We start from the raw sequence: 18,633 nt of genomic DNA, 5'->3' as shown, positions 1-18,633 counted from the left end.
GGTTTCGATCATGGACACTGGACAATCTGTGTTTGGGAGGGAAATAAAAGGTAATAAAGGTATCAGCAGGTGTGCTTTAGAACTAGCACCCTATGCATTATACTACCTTACATAGAAAATAGAAGGTAAACGGGTTTAATTAAGGCATAGCTATTGGAGGTGAAAAATCTGTATGCTGAATATCTGAGGCAGAGATGGCCATCATTTTTAAGTCATCATGAATTTTGATAATACTTAACTTTGTTATGATTTTGCTAACACCAAAGAAGTCATAGATATTGCATATTTATTCAGACATGGCTGCAGAAGATGAAGAAATGATTTCTTTTTGGGAACTAAATAATGGTACATTTCATTGCTTAAGTAAAAATTGATAAAATGTTATTAAAAATTCATATTTGAACAAGTATTTTTGTATATATTTTATTGTAAAAAAAAAACTGTGCAGAGGAGTTACAGTTACATGAGTAAGGTAATGAGTACATTTCCTATCGAGCATTGTTACCCTCTCCTTTGTTTTTTCCCTACCATCCCTTTCCTCCCCACCTCCCCAATTCCTCCCTCCCCCTGCCTGAAGTTGTAAAGTTCATTTTCACCATAGCGTCTTGTACATCTCATTATTACAATGGGTCAACCTATATCCTTATTTCAGCATTTTGTTATTTCCCTTCCCCTCCCCAAATTAGAAAAATATATATACAAGATACAGGACACCAGAATCAAATACAGTGAAAACAGGTATACCATGGGGGAAGAACATACAAAAGAAACAAAAAAATCACATAGTACATTTTAAGTACATTAAAAATAACAGCAACAAAGATAAAAACCACTTGTGTCTCTATCTTGGGATTCATTTCACTTAGCATCATCTTAGATGGTCATATGTACATAGCTTTTGACCTTTTCTGCTTGTCCTAGACATATACTAGTTATTGCAAATAAGGGCAACCATGGGACCTATGTTTCTTTGGGCCTGGCTTACTTCACTTAATATAATTATTTTCAAGTCTTTCCATTTCCTAACCAATGGGGCAGTGTCATTCTTTCTGATGAAGTCATAGAAACAACAGTATTTTTATAAAAATGACAATGCTCCATAGGAAATGGACTTATTACCTTGCTCATGTAACTATAACCCCTCTGTACAGTATCTTTACAATAAAAATATATATTAATAAATAAATAAAAATGATTTTTCAATTCATATATGGTATCATATGCAAAACAAAAATGAAACTTCTATAGGCATTATAGCAGTAGTTAAACTTATTTGCTGTTCTGGAACGATAGTGCCCTCCCAAATTGCATTATGACAGTAAATTACTGTTACCATATTTACTACAGGTGACTGTGCTGTTATAATTGATAATTTCCAAAAGCAGTATTTCCTGTTAATATTAATTTTCTTTGCAATGAACAACTGATGGAATAATATTTTTATAAATGTTTGTGTGTGTTTGTATGAATATATCTAATTGCTATAATAGTCATTCCTAGACCTCATGTAAGAATTGTTGAAATCGTTTAAATAGGGATACAGGTGGACCCATTGCAATAATGAGATGTACAAGTCGTTATGTCGAAACGAACTTTACAACTTTGGTGCGGGGGCGGGGAGGGGGGGAAGATTGGGTGGGGGCGGGGGAGGATGGGAAGGGGAAACAAAGGAGGAGGCTACAATAAGAAATGTATTCATTATCTTGCCCATGTAATTGTAACCCCTCTGTACAGTATTTTCACAATTAAAAAATAAAATTAAAAAAAAGAATTGTTGAGTGATATAAGTAAGAAATTGATACAAGTTTAACTGCTCAGATCTTCCTCAATGATTTATTGTTTCAGGATCTCAGCATTAGTCCAGTAGGTGTGGGGATTCTCCATATTCATTGACATTAGGTATGGTTTTCCTTTTTGTATTAGGGAGTGAAGAATGATATGTTATTGTGGTTTTACTTCCCATTCCCCTAATGGCAAATGTATTGATCATAGTTTCTCAGTCATGCTAGTCATCTAGTAAATCATCTATTTCTTCATCTATGGGAAAGTACTACTACTTTTGATGGGTCATTCTCTTTTTTATTGTTTATTTATTCTGATATAAACACTTTATTGGGTCTATTATTTGAAAATATCCCATTCAGTCTGTGGGTTATCATTTAATTTCCTTGATGATAGTTTCCGAAGGTCAAAATGATAAGATTTTAATACAGTTCAATTGCCAGTTTTTTTTTTTTCATTATATGAATCACCCCTTGGGTGTTGTATCTAAGTTGCTTGGAGAAATTCAAGGTCATAAATCTTCTCCCATATGTTTTCTTTCAGAAAATACATATTTTCTGCTCTGAAATTTAGCTTTTTCTGCTACACAGACTTCCTATGTATATTTAATCTTTAACAAGTAGACTGCCTCCATGGATTTATTTTTATCTTTGTCCTTTGGGAATGATGATTAATATTTTCCCACTTAATTTGTGGTGTCTCTGGCTGCTATTTACTCACAGATTCTTTGTTCTGTCTTCTGGAATATGCTGTTTGAGCTTCTTCAGTGCCCTTATAATTTCAGTTATTGCATGCTTCAAATTCAGAATTATTGGGTCATCTTTCATGATTTCCCTATTTAGGTTGATAACTTGTTGATTCATTCTCATTACAATTTTATTCAACCACCTTGAACTTGAGGCATAGAGGAGCAGCTAGAAGCCTGAACTAAATACATTCCCACTAATATTCCCCAAAATTTAGCAGCTTTTCAAGGAAAAAAAAATTTCTCTAATTGTTTTATGCCTTTTGTTAATGTCCACAGCAACTGAATACTAGTCTTGACAGTTTCATGTCAATATTAGTTATATATTTAGGGAGAGTATTTTCCAACTTCCTCAGTCTCACATGACTTTAAATACATCTATGTTTTACAATGAATTAAAATAGACAAAATTCAGGTATCTCTTCATAGAGAAAAGTTAGTAATTGTGAAAAAATTTAGAATTATTTTAAAAGTAGAGGAGATTTTTGATGTCCTAATATGTCAACAATAAAGATTAATTTTAAATTTTAGGTGCCTACCTCAAAAGATGTAGAATTAAGTCTTGCTAAAATTGTTATATGAGAGGAACGATATAAAAATTATGGAGTAGTTGATGGTAAATGCTAAGATTAAAAGGCTGAGTTCAGATAACTGATATACTAAAATTGTCTATAAGGAGGAGGCAACAATGCTCAACAGGAAATGTACTCATTACCTTGTTCATGTAACTGTAACCCCTCTGTACAGCATTTTTACAATAAAAACGTACAAAAATTGTCTATAGTCATAAAAATAGGAATTTATGCATTGGATCACAAAACCATATAATGATCAATGAGAGATTATAAGAATAGGAACCAAAGGACAAAGGAAAGATAAAATGTGGAAATTACTTTCAAGAAGACACTCATAATCATGAGTATACATGTTTTGGAAGGCAGTAATAGTACATTTCTAAGAAAAAAATACCATCAGAAGCAACACAACCACATCTGATCCTGACTATGTCATAATGGTAGACTTTCACAGGCACTGACAATGACTGGGAAAGGTTAAAAGAAAGGATTTAGCTTAATCCAATGCTAACTACAAAGAATAAGTGTCATTGCCTCCAAAAACTAAAATAGCACCCATGTTAAAAGAAAAAAATATATAAAAAGTTCAAAAAAGAACTGAATTAAGAAAAAAGAGTTTCCCCCTTATTGCTGCATTTCTTGGAAATGCAGTATATTTGCTTATATTTGAATATTCAGGTAAGAAAAGAAAATAATATGGTTTGAAAAGCTTTATCTACCATTATAATTCTGTTGTGTACAGAGATAATTAGAAAAAGTGAATATTACCTTTGCAACAATATGATAAATATTTTATTTATTTTTATTTATTTATGTTCTCTGGATCATTCTAACCACTAAAGACAGAAGAGGGAAGGAATGGGCAGAAAGGATTACTAAGAAATTTTTTAAAATGATACTTAGGTCTGTAATTACATTAGGATTGGTTTGTAGATTATTGTCACCTGAAGAATAATTTTTACAATAACATAGATATCCCATAAATATATTTAAAACTCTATATTAGCAAAAGAGATGTTCCCAGAGGTAAAAAATGGGGCTTTCCTAAACTGTACATATAATCATTAGTACTCTTATTATCTCCTGTAAATGACCATAGGCTATTATGAAATTCTCTCTTTCCAGTCTGCACGAAAAGACCATTCACTGGATATGGAATTCCAGAAGAACTGCTAAGTGATAATGGAGCCCAATTTACATCACCGACGCTCCAAACCTTTCTTAGCTCAAATGGAGTGAAATACATTCATTTTCCTCCACACAGGCTAGCCGCTAATGGCCTCATTCAGCACTCTGGGCAGTTATTCGTGTAAGCACTTTTTGCTTGCAAGTGAGGAGGCTATACAGCGCCATGGCAGCCGCCTAATGCACAGTTGTCCTTGTGCTGTGTGAGGCTGCTCGCTTACCATTGGATGAACTTCCCAGCCTGCTACTTCGGCTCAAAGACAAGAGCTCCCTTTATCGACCCAGAAAGACCAACAAGAACTTTCAGAGCCAGGTGATTCACAGGATAAGGAGTTAAAATGGGTCACAGGAACACACCTACCGGTTTGGGGGGGGGGTATCCTCAAAGAATATTAGAAAATACGACTCTGCTTTATGATGGTAAAACCTGAAGTAATGATTGAAGGGTTGCAAAAGAGAAACAAATAAAGAAACTAACACTTTTAAAATAACAGATGCCCATTTTTTTCTGCTTAGGTATTAATTATGAATGGTTGATATTTAAAATGTCTTAATTCAACATGACATAGGATGGTGGATAGGACTCCAAATGATGCTGACAGAACTTGAATAGTACCTGCATATAACTTTCAAATAAGTAAAACTGCATATGCTGGAGGTAAATACTAAATTTGATTTTAAGGGGATGGATAAAAATTAGATATGATTAGTTTAGCAGGATAATCAATAAGGTCATGGTCAGAAGAGCTAAGTCATAGTGCCCAGATTGCTTCCATTTATTCAGTAACTTTCGTTATCGAATATGCTGTCCCCTAAGTACTTTATTTCTGCTGAACACTGGTGGCTCAGCTTATGATCCTAGCTGAGAATCTAAAGAAGCTGAGATCTGAGGACTGTGGTTTGAAGCCAGCTTGGGCAGAAGAGTCCAGAAGACTCCTTTCTCCAATTAATCACCCAAAAGCCAGAAATGGAGCTGTGGCTTAAGCAGTAGAATGCTAGCAGTAAGCTCAGGGAGAACAGTCAACCCCTAACTTCAAGCCCTAGAATTGGCACACACACACACACACACACACACACACACACACACACACACACACACGTTGCTAAAACAAAAAGTTGGTATATGCACAGGAGGATTCCAATGGTGTAACTCTTTTTGAGCAACTATCTTACCATCTGAAAACATGCATAGCAGGAACTAGAGGTCCAGGGAAGGAAGGTATTTTGGGCATTTGAAAGTAAGAAGTGCCAGCACATGTAGTCATAATAGTCAGTTAAGTATGTGAAAATGGAACTAGGAAATTTGAGGAGATCGTTGAGGTTGAGAGAGGTGGGGGAATACTGAAAGGGGTGGCACTGAGCAAGAAGGCACTGTATTCACAAACTAACATGTTGAATTGAAAGCCCTTTGCAGAAAATAATTTAAATTAGTAACATTTAAATTAAAGAATTAATCAAAATTTAAATTTAAAAAATTTAAAGTTTCCAGGACAAATAAGCATGTTTGTTGCTCATATTCCCATAATGATCAACAGAGGATCAACAGTGTACCAGAATGAAAAATACTAATAGTTTTTCATCATTTCTGATAACTTAAATACTTGATAATATTTAGTATATAAAATAGAAGTTAGACTGTGACAATGGTTTTATGTTTGTCCAAAGTTATTTGTCATTGATTGTTCACATCAGATGGTGCTAGTTAAGACTGTGTTAATTTGCAGAAATTCTCAAGAATCTTACCCTGTCCTCTCTTACATTCCTCTCAACAGCTGGCTGGGAGTTTTGACCAGGTTATTTATACATTTAGAAATAGGTTGGTTCCATATCTTAGCTATCATGAATAATGCTGCAATAAACATGGTTGTACTGGTAGATTTAGTATAGCCTTGTTTGTGATCATTTGGGTAAATGCCCAAAAGTGGATTGCTGGGTCATAGGGGAGCTCTATGTGGTATCTTTTGAGGAGCCCTCCATACTGCTTTCCAAAGTGGTTGAACAAGTTTACACTCCCACCAACAATGCAGTAGGGTTCCTTTTTGGCCACATCCCCTCCAGCATCTGTTGTTATTAGATTTCTTGATTCTAGCCATTCTAACAATGTTTATCGCAGCATTATTCACGATAGCCAAGATATGGAGCCAACCCAGATGCCCCTCAGTAGATGAATGGATCAAGAAAATGTGGCACACAAACACACACACACACACACACACACACATATATCATATATATATATATATATATATATATATATATATATATAATAGAATAGAATTCTATGCCTCCATCAGAAAGAATGGCATTGCACCATTTGTTAGGAAATGGAAAGACTTGGGAAAAATTATATTAAGTGAAGTAAGTCAGGCCCAAAGAAACATAGGTCCCATGGTTTCCCTTATTTGCAATAACTAATATAAGTTGAGAACAAGCAGAAAAGGTCAAAAGTTATGTACATATGACCATATAACATGATGTTAAAGGGGCTGGGAGTATGGCTTAGTGGTAAAGTGCTCGCCTACCATACATGAAGCTCTGGGTTCGATTCCTCAGTACCACATATACAGAAAAAGCAGGAAGTGGTGTTGTGGCTCAAGTGGTAGAGTGCTGCTAACTTTGAGTAAAAGAATCTCAGGGATAGTGCCCAGGCCCTGAGTTCAAGCCCCAGGACTGGCAAAGTAAATAATGGTAAGTGAAATGAACCCCAAGATAGGGACACAACTTGCTTTTTCTTTGTTTTTAATGTATCTAAAGTGTAGCATGTGATTTTTTTGTTTCTCTTGTATGTTCTTCTCCCACGGTATAACCCCTGTTTTCACTGTATTTGACATCAGTGCCCTGTATCTTGTAAATACATTTTTCTAATTTGGGAAGGGAAGGAAAAAACAAAATGCTGAAACAAGGATACAGGTGGACCCATTGTAACAATGAGATGTTCAAGACACTATGCTGAAAACCAACTTTACCACTTGGGTAGGGAAGGGGGAGTTGGGGAGGTGGGCAAAAACAAAGGAAGAGGTAACAATGTTTGATAGGAAATGTACTCATTGCCTTGCTCATGTAACTGTAACCCCTCTGTACACTATTTTTACAAGAAAAAAATTTTAAGTAATTAAAAAAAAAGAAAATGGGTTTGGATGGACCCAGTTGACTACAAGTACATTCTTATGCATCTTTGAAAGATGCGTAAGCCTCTTCTTAATGGAAAAGCAAGTTCCGTCCATTGTTGTTCTCATTAGATGTGAAAACATAATCAGGATGGAATAAGGTAGTGAGATTCCTTATCATAACATACATCACATACAGGACTTGCAGTAACTGGGATGCTGTTTATATGGCTTCTGCTTTGACTTTTCTGATTTCCTATGCTGGTAAGTTCTAAAACCTCTTTCCACTTTCTTTCTCCTTCAGAATATTATTCCATTAAAAACTGGTCAAATCATTCATTGCCCAATGAGAAATGTTGAGGAACACAGGAAGCAGTCACCATTCTATCTATGATAAAATTTACTTAAGAAGCTCCCTTATCTAACTTTTGTTTAGATAACTGTCTTTTCTTGGCAGCTCTTACATACTAAATGATCTTAGTTCCTCTTGAGATATGAAGACAAACAATTTCAAAAATATTTCCCAATATAAGAAGCCCTATGCTTTTTTTTTCCTTTGAAAAAAATTAAAAGCTTTGTATTGGGTGGCTTTCAAGAATATGATTCAAGTTTCTTGACACGAAAATCCCCCTAAGATCCCTATTCACTTTTCTTTTTAGGTCTTCCCCTGGTGCACGCTACGTGGTGCAATTTTAAGAATCAGATGCAATTTGATGCTGGTTGAGGCTGGAATTGAAGGGTGGCAGGGACAATAAGGGAGTCCAGAAACACTTCTGACAGCTGTGGGTGGAAGCCCATACAGTATTGAGTCTTTCGTGAGGGGGGCTGCCCCCTGGTGGCTTCCAGTAGAGAATTTCTGAGTACACTGATGATTTCAGAAAATAGATCTCTGCCACTCTCCTCTGCTAGTCAAATATGATTTTGTGTGTGTGCTCTGAGACAGGTCGTATTCATTGTAATCTACAGTATTGGGTCTGGGACAGGCATAGGAAATAATTTAGAATATTTACCAGAAAATAAAAGAGAAGATTTGGCTAGGAATTTTTCCCCCTTTACCTGAATGGGGAAGAAAACAGAAAAGCCCACAGGAAAACTCTCCCTGCCTAGACATAGGTGTGTCTGACACCAGCAAGCATGAGGTCTTATAAAAGGTTTCTGAAAGGAAGTGCTGTGGATCGCATCATACCTAAGCGAACCAGCTAATTCCCCAGGGCTCCACACATCTCCCCTTGATTTATGATGGTTCGGCTGCATATGCACTAAATTGCTGAGGAGATGTGGTGAACTCAGAAAGCTTAAGGAAATCTGCCTCATGGCCAAAGCTAATTTGTTTATACATAAAAATCTGTTTCAGGCTTAAAATTCTACCTTTTCTCCTTATTCCAGATTAACATGTGAGTCCTGGAGTTTCAGAATGTCCTTGGAAATCATTCATTATGCAGTTTCCTTCTCCCAAGCATCATTATATGGAAAGATTTTTTTTTTTAATTTTCAGGATGACTTCTTTGGAAAGAGGCATTTTTCTCATTCTGTCCCCTTCCCTTTATGTCCCCAGTGGTCATCTCGCTTCAAATGTTTTGCTCTCCTTAGAGAGCTAGCCTAATTGCTTCTAATTTTGTACGAACTATTGAAGCTCTTGACTGGCCTGGTTTTCTGTATACCTATAAATGTAAGTAGCTTTAGGTGTCTGTATTTTAAGCTACCCGAGTCTATAGGGACACATAGTGTTTCTATGAAATCAGTTTTTCTATTATATTTTTGTGCATTCAGGTCTTGGGAAAGCTTAAAGAAGTAGTATCATGATAAATTATACAGGTTTCTAGATGCTCATACACAGTGAGATCAAAAGAGGACACTTCTAGGAGAATAACACAAAGGTGCAATGCCTAAATGCCTCTTCATATTAACATAAAATAACACACGTACCAACATGAACTCTAAGATATGGAAACAAGAGAGTTATTTTTTTACTTTTCTTTTTTTCCAGTTTTTAGTTTTTGATGATTCTTCTTTACCTTATGTATTCAAGAGTACATCTTCGGAAAGGTTGGGGCGAGGGTTCAGAACTCAAAGAATAAAGGGTAAAAGGATGCAGTAATGGAGCTCACTGAACACTGATGAATATGAACTATAAAACTCATGGGTGGAGACAGGAGGGAGGGACTACTAGGAGACACTGAAAGAAAATGCATTTATTACCTGATTCATGTAATTGTAATCCCTCTGTACATCACCTCTATAATAAAAAATAAAGTGAAAAAGGAAAAGTAAGTATTACATTAAAAAAAAACAAAGAAGTAGTAATACCAAACACCAAAGTTTGCAAGACAGATGAGGGTGTTTTAAAATCTGGAAAAATAAAATGAAAATATTGATGGAAGAAAATGCAATTTCAAGTGGGGGGAAAGCAACAGATTTATATTCACTACAGCAGTACAAATGAATTTTAGCTTTTAAAAGTATTGGTATTTCACCAACGTTAGTTCATCTCAGATATTCTTTAGAAATACAAATTACATCTACCTTTCTAATTGTTCCTTGGTATCTTTTATTAGTTTGAATAGCTGTTCCCTTAATAGACATTTCAGCCAATGTGGTATACGTCAGCCAGGATCTAAAAGTCATAGATGCTTATTTTTTTTCCTCCCTCCTTCCCTTTGGACTTTTGAGTGACATCAGTGTGGATTTGAAAGCATTATTTTTTGCCTTTACAACCTCCCTGGAATTCTCCCTTGCAATCACAGAATGCGTGCACTCTCTAAATAATTCCCTGTTGTCTAAAGGAAATACTGCTTTGGGTTGTGGGAGCTTCATATTGAACAGAGCACAAAAAGAAACATACCCTACACATAGGTCATTGGATTCAATCATTCTTCTTTAAGAACTACAGATGAGACAGCAAGAGGAAGAGATAACACATAAGTAGTGTAAATTTGCTCCATTTTCTAAATTAGGGAATATAAACAGGATTACCTTTGTCTGTGGCATAGTATTTTAAAACCTTGCTAATGAAAGAATAAGACAAACTGTGAATCCTTTATTTTGCCAATACATCTCAATTAACCTGGCTTCCTGAAATGAATCCAATAAGAAAAAGAACACTTTTGTAACACTGAGTAACATTTTTGTGAACAGGATATGAATTTTTTTGCTCCAGTTTCAAGTATAATTTGTAAACTATAACTATATACCCAAATGTTTCATAATATTGAAATGAATAATGATGTTTAAAGATTGCCCCAAAGGCTTCTTGAATATTCTCTTAATTGGACAGAACAACCAAAATGGAATGATGAAAGAAAACTGAAGAATCATTCCAAAGTAGTATAAATTCAGTTAACGTTTATTTTAATCCTTTACACAATCATATCTATCAAATTGTACTATGAAGGTTAATCAATGTGAAAATACCAAATATCTATCAAGTCTATTATTTATATTGGTATCTATCAATCATATTTTAATAATTATATTATAACTCAATTATTCTGCCTTTAGGTTCTGACGTGTAGGTAGCCAAACATAAAAATAAAATGTTTTCCCCATATTTTATGTATTTGCATTATGGAATTAAGACCTTTTGGGGTTTGTAGAATTCACATGGGCTATATAATTCAAAATCATAATTATGTGATTGTGCAAGATATAGCTCTCATTCAGTATAACTCCACTCGTGAGAAAGATAAAGCTCAGGTCCAATTGTTATTTATTATTAAATAATGGCTCTGACTAGAAGTTTGCTAGATCATACAAGTAGAGGGCTAGATATGCAGTTTCCCTTGGATGTACTTATCATAAAAATTAGTAGTAAGAAACAGAAAAAAACTGTTTCCTCAAATTAGTGCATCAGATAAATTCACTTTGTACCCACAGTGAAATTGCATTTTAAAAACTGCACCAAAGCAGGGCATTTTAAGGAAGAATTTCTTTTTTCTTTTTTTTTGGGGGGGGGGGGTCCGGTCATGGGGCCTGAACTCTGGGCCTGGGCACTGTCCCTCAGCTCTTCAGCTCAAGGCTAGCACTCTACCACTTGAGCCACGGCGCCACTTCCGGCTTTTTTCTTTTTGCTTATGTGGTGCTGAGGAATCGAACCCAGGGCCTCAGGCATGCAAGGCAAGCGCTCTACCACTGAGCCACCTTCCAAGCCCAAGGAAAACTTTCTATATGTAACTCTACCGTATTCCATGAAGTCCTTTTCTTCCAATGTGCCAAAGAAATGCTCAGCAAATTTCTTAGATCACATTCAGACCTAGGCTTCTCATAGACACTAAAAGAATAATGAAATCCTCTACAGCACACTGAGGACAGGAAGTTGGTGGTATAAAGGATCATTAATTAGCAGTGATAGCAGTACAAGCTGTCTGTGCAGAAGAGGGCGATGGGGGGGGACAGGAAGTAGACCCGTCTTTGCTCAGATAGGCAAGGCAAGGAGAATTCCTCCTTGGAAGGCAGGTTGAGAGGAATGAGCAGCAAAGTCCCTCTGTCACCAGTAAAACTAACATGGTTAATGTTAAGGTAGACATCTATTTGAGCTCCTCTTTCTAGGAAACCATGCAAGTCTATCTTCCTTCATTGTTCCAGCGGTTGGCACCTTGAGTTACTCCATGCTTATCTTGGTGATGTGTTTTCAATGGGATTACAGTGTCTGTTTCTACTACTGACCTTTCTCTTCTACCTTCCAACAGAAATTGAGTGTAGAAAGAATGTTTTAAAATTGATATTTATTTGACTATTAGATGAAAAACATTGAATTTATATTTATGGCTGAAATAGTTAAATAAAGTAAGACTTACAAAGGGCCCAGGGAATGTTCTTAAAGAGTTCCTAGGATGTAAAACAAGAAGCTGAGGTAGAAGCCAGAACACATTGTCGTTTGAGAGAGGATGGAACTGAGATTCAAGGTAGAACTGGAGCTCACAGGGCCGAACCATGGACAGATGATAGCTGCATGCAGAAGGAAAACTCGAGATCAATAAAGAGACAAGAAAAAGCAACCTCAAACCAGAGAGAAGTGGAAGAGAGCTGTAAGGGTAAAGATGCTTGTCTCTCAACGGGAGTACAATACCCATTGCTGCCATGAAACTGAAATAATTCAAAATACAGGGAGCCAGACAGAGAGACTTATCCCTAACTTGGAAAATAATGAGGCCCGCTTCACTCTCACATAAATATCCTAAAGGCCAGATTATGAAAATAATCTAATTATTTCAATGACAAAGGTCAAGAATATTGAAAAAATACAATATATCCAACAGTCTACAAGGTAAAATTGACAGTGCTTGTCATCCAAACAAAGCAGTAGGCATACAGCAAGCAGGAAAGTATGACCTATGATAAAGAGAAAATTCAGCCCATTGAAAAATTCCATACCTGGTAGATATAAAAATTACCAGAGACATAGAAAACTTACAACTCTATTCCACATGTTCAAAAGTCAAGTTAGAAATATTAAAGATGTATTTTTTTAAACCAACATAAGTAGAAATTTGAAATTGGTCTCAACAAGTCTAAAAATTTAAAATACACTGAATGTGAATCCTGATTTTGACGACTTCATTGAGATTTACTTCTCTAATACCTTTTTTGTTTGTTTGCTTTGTTCTTTGTTTTTTGTTTTTGTTTTTGTTTGTCACTCTGGGGCTTGAACTCTAGGGCCGGGCACTGTCCCTCAGCTCTTCAGCTTAAGCTAGTGTTCTACCACTTGAGTCACAGCTCCACTTCCAGTTTTCTGAGTGCTTTATTGGAGATAAGTGTCTCATGGACTTTGCTGCCCTAGCTGGCTTTGAACTGCAATCCTCAGATCTCAGCCTCCTGAGTAGCTAGGATTACAGGCATGAGCCACCAGCACCAGCCTCTAATATGTTTTTAAACCTTAATCACTCGATAACACTGGAAGAATAAAGCCTAATTAAAAATAACGTTGTAACGATTAAAATGATGTGACGACAAAATGAGATGGTAAATAAAATAGCATGGTTTCTGGCACCATAACTGTGTGATGTTTTTATATAATTATTTAAGTTTTTGTAATTCTAGTCAAACTAAAACTCATTGTTACTTGCACACATCTTACAATTGTCTGCTTAACTACTTGTTAATGTTTTTGATTATGTCCCCCTTTAAATTCATATGTTAATAGGCTGAGCTCTGGCAACTCACAAATAATGATGGCATTTGGAGACAACTCTTTTTTTCCCCTTTTTTATTGTTATTGTGAAGGTGATGTACAGAGGGATTGCAGTTATATAAGTCAGGTAATGAGTACATTGCTTTTTGAACAATGTCACCCCTTCCTTACTTTCTCCCAGTTTTTTCCCTCCTGTCCCCACCCACAAGTTGCATAGTTCAACATAGCGCCTAGTGAGTACCACTTCTGCATTTGTTCACCTTATGTCCCACCATTTCTGGGATCCCTTTTGTCCTCCCCCAAACTGATAAATTTACACAAGACAAAATACACAGAAAACAAAAACAGTAACAAGGGGGGGAAACCTCTTGTTTCCATTTCTTGGAGTTAATTTTGAAAATATTATTTCATATGATCATATGAGCTATGAGCATAGCTATTCAGCCTTTGTGATTCTTTCCTAAGAATATCCTCCTTTGGTCTCACTGTGTGAATGTCTAGAGACTTGTATAATGTATCATGTCCCAGTGTACTGTTTTGTGAAGACAAGTCTTCACAGAGGTAGCTCTGTAAAATTAAAGTCACTATAGCTGGTGTTCTTATTAGAAGAGGAAATTTGGACCGACACATATATAAAAGGAAGACAATGAGAAGACAATCCTCTACAAGTCAAGGAGAGGGGGCCTGGAGCAGATAATTCCTTCAAAAATAAGCCTACCAACAGGTTAGTCAATCTCTAAATTCTAGTGACAGAAAATGTGAGAAAAATAATGCCTATCATTTTAGCTCCCCGTCTGTTGTACTCCAAGATGGAGACCTCAGTACTGTCATCCATTGCCTATTCACACTTCCTCTTCTGTCTTCATGCTCTGTTGCACAAATCTAAACTCTCAACCTTTTATTCAAAATTTAGACAGGTTGCCAATTTTTTCCAACAGGATTACAACAAATTATCATCTCTTTGTGCTCAGAATCCTAATGCATATTATGCATTCTTCTTTTGGCACTACTCTACATATTTAATTATTGTTTTGGGACTATATGCCCTATTGCTTTTATCAGGCTGACATTTCCTACAGAGGAGAAGCTCTTTCTGATTTATCCTCATATTCCTCAAGGAATCTATCTGTTCTAAGTACACGGTAGGGTCTCCACTGAAATATTCTTGGGAAGTTTATGCATAAATAGTCTGTCAAAAGACAAGCTATATAAGTACACATCTGTATGAGTATGTATTTGTATGAGCTTTCAGTCTGTCTCCTTTAAAATGGATTTTATAATAAATCCTGTGAGCACAGGGGACTTTATCTTTCTAACAAAAGTGCTGATTTGGCTTTTGAAAAAGTCCATCCACTTCTTAGAAAGTAAAGAATTCTTTTCTTATATGTCTTTTCTTTTGCCACTCCTAGGGCTTGAACTCAGGGCCTGAGCACTGTCCCTGAGTTTTTTTGCTCAAGGTTAGCACTCTACCACTTGAGTCAAAGTGCCATTTCTGGCTTTTTCCATTTATGTGATACTGAGGAATCAAACCCAGGGCTTCATGCATGCGAGGCAAGCACTCTACCACTGAGCTGCATTTCCAGCCTTCCTATGTATAGCTAACGTACACATTTTTCTAATGGTTAGTGAAAGAAAAGAATTCATAAGTTCATCATTATTGGTCCGAATTGTACTTCTTTTATTGGAAATAAAGACTTTAGGAAAATCTGCTTAAAGTTAGTAACCTAGCATTGGTGGCTTCCTCTGATAAAAGCCCCAGGAGATGATACCTCTTTGTTCTTAAGAACTTTATTATTGTCTTTATCTCTGCCACCAGGCCTTCTCCTGGGCTCTGTTTTAAAAACCTGGAAGAGCTAACTTATTTGTGTTTCTTCTCACATGAGACAGCAGAAAACAACCAACAGTCACAATCAATTATTACATAATAAACAAACTGGACACAACAAAGATTTGCCTAGAATCATCTACCCAGGTAATCTGTCACGTGTATCACTTTTCCCCGCAATTACTGAACATGAAATAGTGGTTGGGCTTAAGCCTAGTGACTGGTGATTATGACAAACTCCAACTATAGCTAACAAAAACAAAACATTCCTATAGATGATAACATGCTTGTTGACATTTGCCATTATTAATTTATATGACTTGCCTTTGCTCAAAATGAAAATATGATACATAGGTTGATCTTACAGGTTTCTGGAAATGTGGAGGTAAGCTGCCAAAGGAAAATGAATGCATGGAAGCCAGCAGAAAAGTCAGGGTTTGATTCCACATGACAAGTCCCTTTTGACAGTGACTTCTAGAGCTTCATCTCGATTCCCTCTATTGAGCCAATGCATCTATCACCCACACACGGTGTATGTCACCACTAATGGGCAGACCCGCATCCTTTGGCAGAGTACTGTCCTTGGCTGACACGTTTTGTCTTTCCAGAAGATGTCTGGGAATTTGAGCACTCTCTGGAGAAAAGAACAACACCAGACAATGACTGGCCAATACGAGCACACAATAACCCAAGACACTTATTGCAAAACAGGACATTCATCTGTATTCCAGAGAACAGTGTAGGATGCTTGAGTCTTCACACTAGCTATCACTGAAAGACACATTTTTAATTTGGTTTCTTGCCCTGCCCATCCTGCTTTTTATATATTTCTTTTCGTGTGTATTTTTTTGCACAAAATTAATTATCTGAGGCTCTGCTTCTCTCTCATAAGCTGACCTATGACTCCCCTCTACTAAAGTTAATTTACAAAATTTGAAAATTTAGCTAGACAAAGAATCTGAACTCAGAATAGGATTAAAAACTAAACTTTAATCTACTTGATAGTGCTATGTGACCACTCTGAATCTCAGTTTCCTCATCAATAACATGGAAATAAGAATATTAACATTCTTACAAAGTTTTAGAAAGGATCATTTATATTAATGCTACTGGCAAAAGCTCATACCCATACTTGTGTACTAAAACCCGCATTACTGTAATTCATTCATTCTTTCATACTCTTGTGCTAAGTTTTCCTATATACTAGCCACTATGCTACATTTTAGAATTTAGTGTGTGTGTGTGTGTGCGCTTGCACGCGCGTGCGTGCAACCAGACCAAAAGAACTATTCTTATGAAATAATAAATATGGACCCTATTAAGAATGAAAAAAATTACAATTAAGATACAGGAGAATAATGCTAGAAATGGAGGTAGCAATGTGGTTTTAAGCCCAGGAAAATATTGCACATTTTTTCTAATGAGGAAACTAAGGGTTAGAGATACTCTCAGGGTCATTTCAAATGAGACAGTGGATCAGTCATGAAGAAGAATGAAAAGCCAGACTTAGCTGCCTGACCTAATGCGTCACTCACAGGACACGATAACTGTAATCCACAGTAATAACAACAGCGAACAGAACAGCCAGCTAGCCCTTCTACGGAACCTCCAGGCCTTCTCATGTTAGAAACAATGCTCAGTGTATTCTTCAGACTTTCTCATTTAGGTTTGTACGAAAGATCACAGTTAGTCTGTTAACCTGCCAACTATCAACAGGCAAAAGAAATAGCAAAGAAAGGGCTAGTGAGTAATGAATATAACTCTACTATGGGATTGGAGATTTTTATTAAAAAAAAAACAAAAGATGGTTTGAGGAGTAGGTAGGAATGAAGGAAGTAAGAAATCATGCCTAGTGTTCATAGGAAGAAATGGCTCTGTTGCCAGTCTAGGGTAAGACACATAAGTAATCATGTCTGTTTTGTTGCATTAAGAACTGATGGTAAGCGGTTAATGGCTATAATACAGTGGACATGAGCTGGAAGGCAGCTCTGCGGCACTGGGGGGAGGGGCGGGGGGAGGGGAGGCAGTGCCAGGGGGATGGGGCAGGGGAGATCAAGCATCAGAGACTTGTTCCTGAGACTTGAACTCACATAATTCAGGTACGAATAGGTAAACTATGTTCTGTACAACCATTATAAATATATTATAGTAACTGTAACCCTCTGTATAGTATCTTTACAATAAAAAATGAAAAAAAATCTGGAAAAAATAAATATATTATAAATATAATAAATATAGAAAATTCTAGATTGCTTTCTCTGATGCTGTAGAAACTTTTACTGCACATAAGGCAGACTGATAACAACATGGATGGAAATGTGATATTCCTATACTTAGCTAGCACTCATCCTTTTGCTCCCCTTTTCTTCCCCTCTGCCTTCCTCCATCCTTCCCTTTCTTCTCCTTTCTCCCTCCCTGCCTTTCTCTCTTTCTTTCTCACAAATTATTCAAGACAAAAAATAGCTAGCACATGTGTTGATGGACAAACCAAACCCCAGAAAGAGGAATCTCTTCTCCTGCCTTAGTTTTTAATTGACAGAATTAGTGTGTGGAGTCAGATTTTAGGACAAGCAAAACATTTTTACTGTGGATCATGAGTTTCTTATTAATAAAATTATAAATAGATTATAAATAAGCACTTCACACACCGTCTGGCACAATAATACCTAGGTTTTATATAAAGAAATAAATGTTTTCTTTTTCCTTTTATTTCTAAAACAGATACAGAAATATAGAAATGTGAGTTAAACTGGAATTTCTGAACTAGGGTCAGAGAAATTTTATTTATTTATTTATTTATTTTGTCGGTCGTGGGGCTTGACTCTGGGCCTGGGCGCTGTCCCTCAGCTCTTCAGCTCAAGGCTAGCGCTCTACCACTTGAGCCACAGTGCCACTTCCAGCTTTTTCTGCTTATGTGGTGCTGAGGAATCAAACCCAGGGCCTCATGCATGTGAGGCAAGCACTCTACCACTGAGCCACCTTCCCAGCCCCCAGAGAAATTTTTTTAAAAAGCTTAGACAGAATTCTCGCAATGGAAAGGTTACCTTGGGAAGGTTTAGGGCCATTGAATCTGACTAGGTAGATATGAGCTACTCATGGTCCATGCATCATAGAAATTCTCCTAATGATATAACCCACAATGCTTACTCAAGAACTACTCATAGTTAATATAAAAGTGCTAATATTTACACAAGCAAAACAAAGAATACATTAGATTAATTAAACATCTATACAAGTTTATTTCAGGACATTTCAAAATAAGTATGTGTTAGGAATCTCAAAGGTAA

Source organism: Dipodomys merriami, unplaced genomic scaffold (assembly GCF_024711535.1).
Source record: "Dipodomys merriami isolate MVZ:Mamm:240054 unplaced genomic scaffold, mDipMer1.0.p SCAF_15, whole genome shotgun sequence".
Taxonomy (NCBI): Eukaryota; Metazoa; Chordata; class Mammalia; order Rodentia; family Heteromyidae; genus Dipodomys; species Dipodomys merriami.
Note: the sequence above shows the minus strand (reverse complement) of the source record.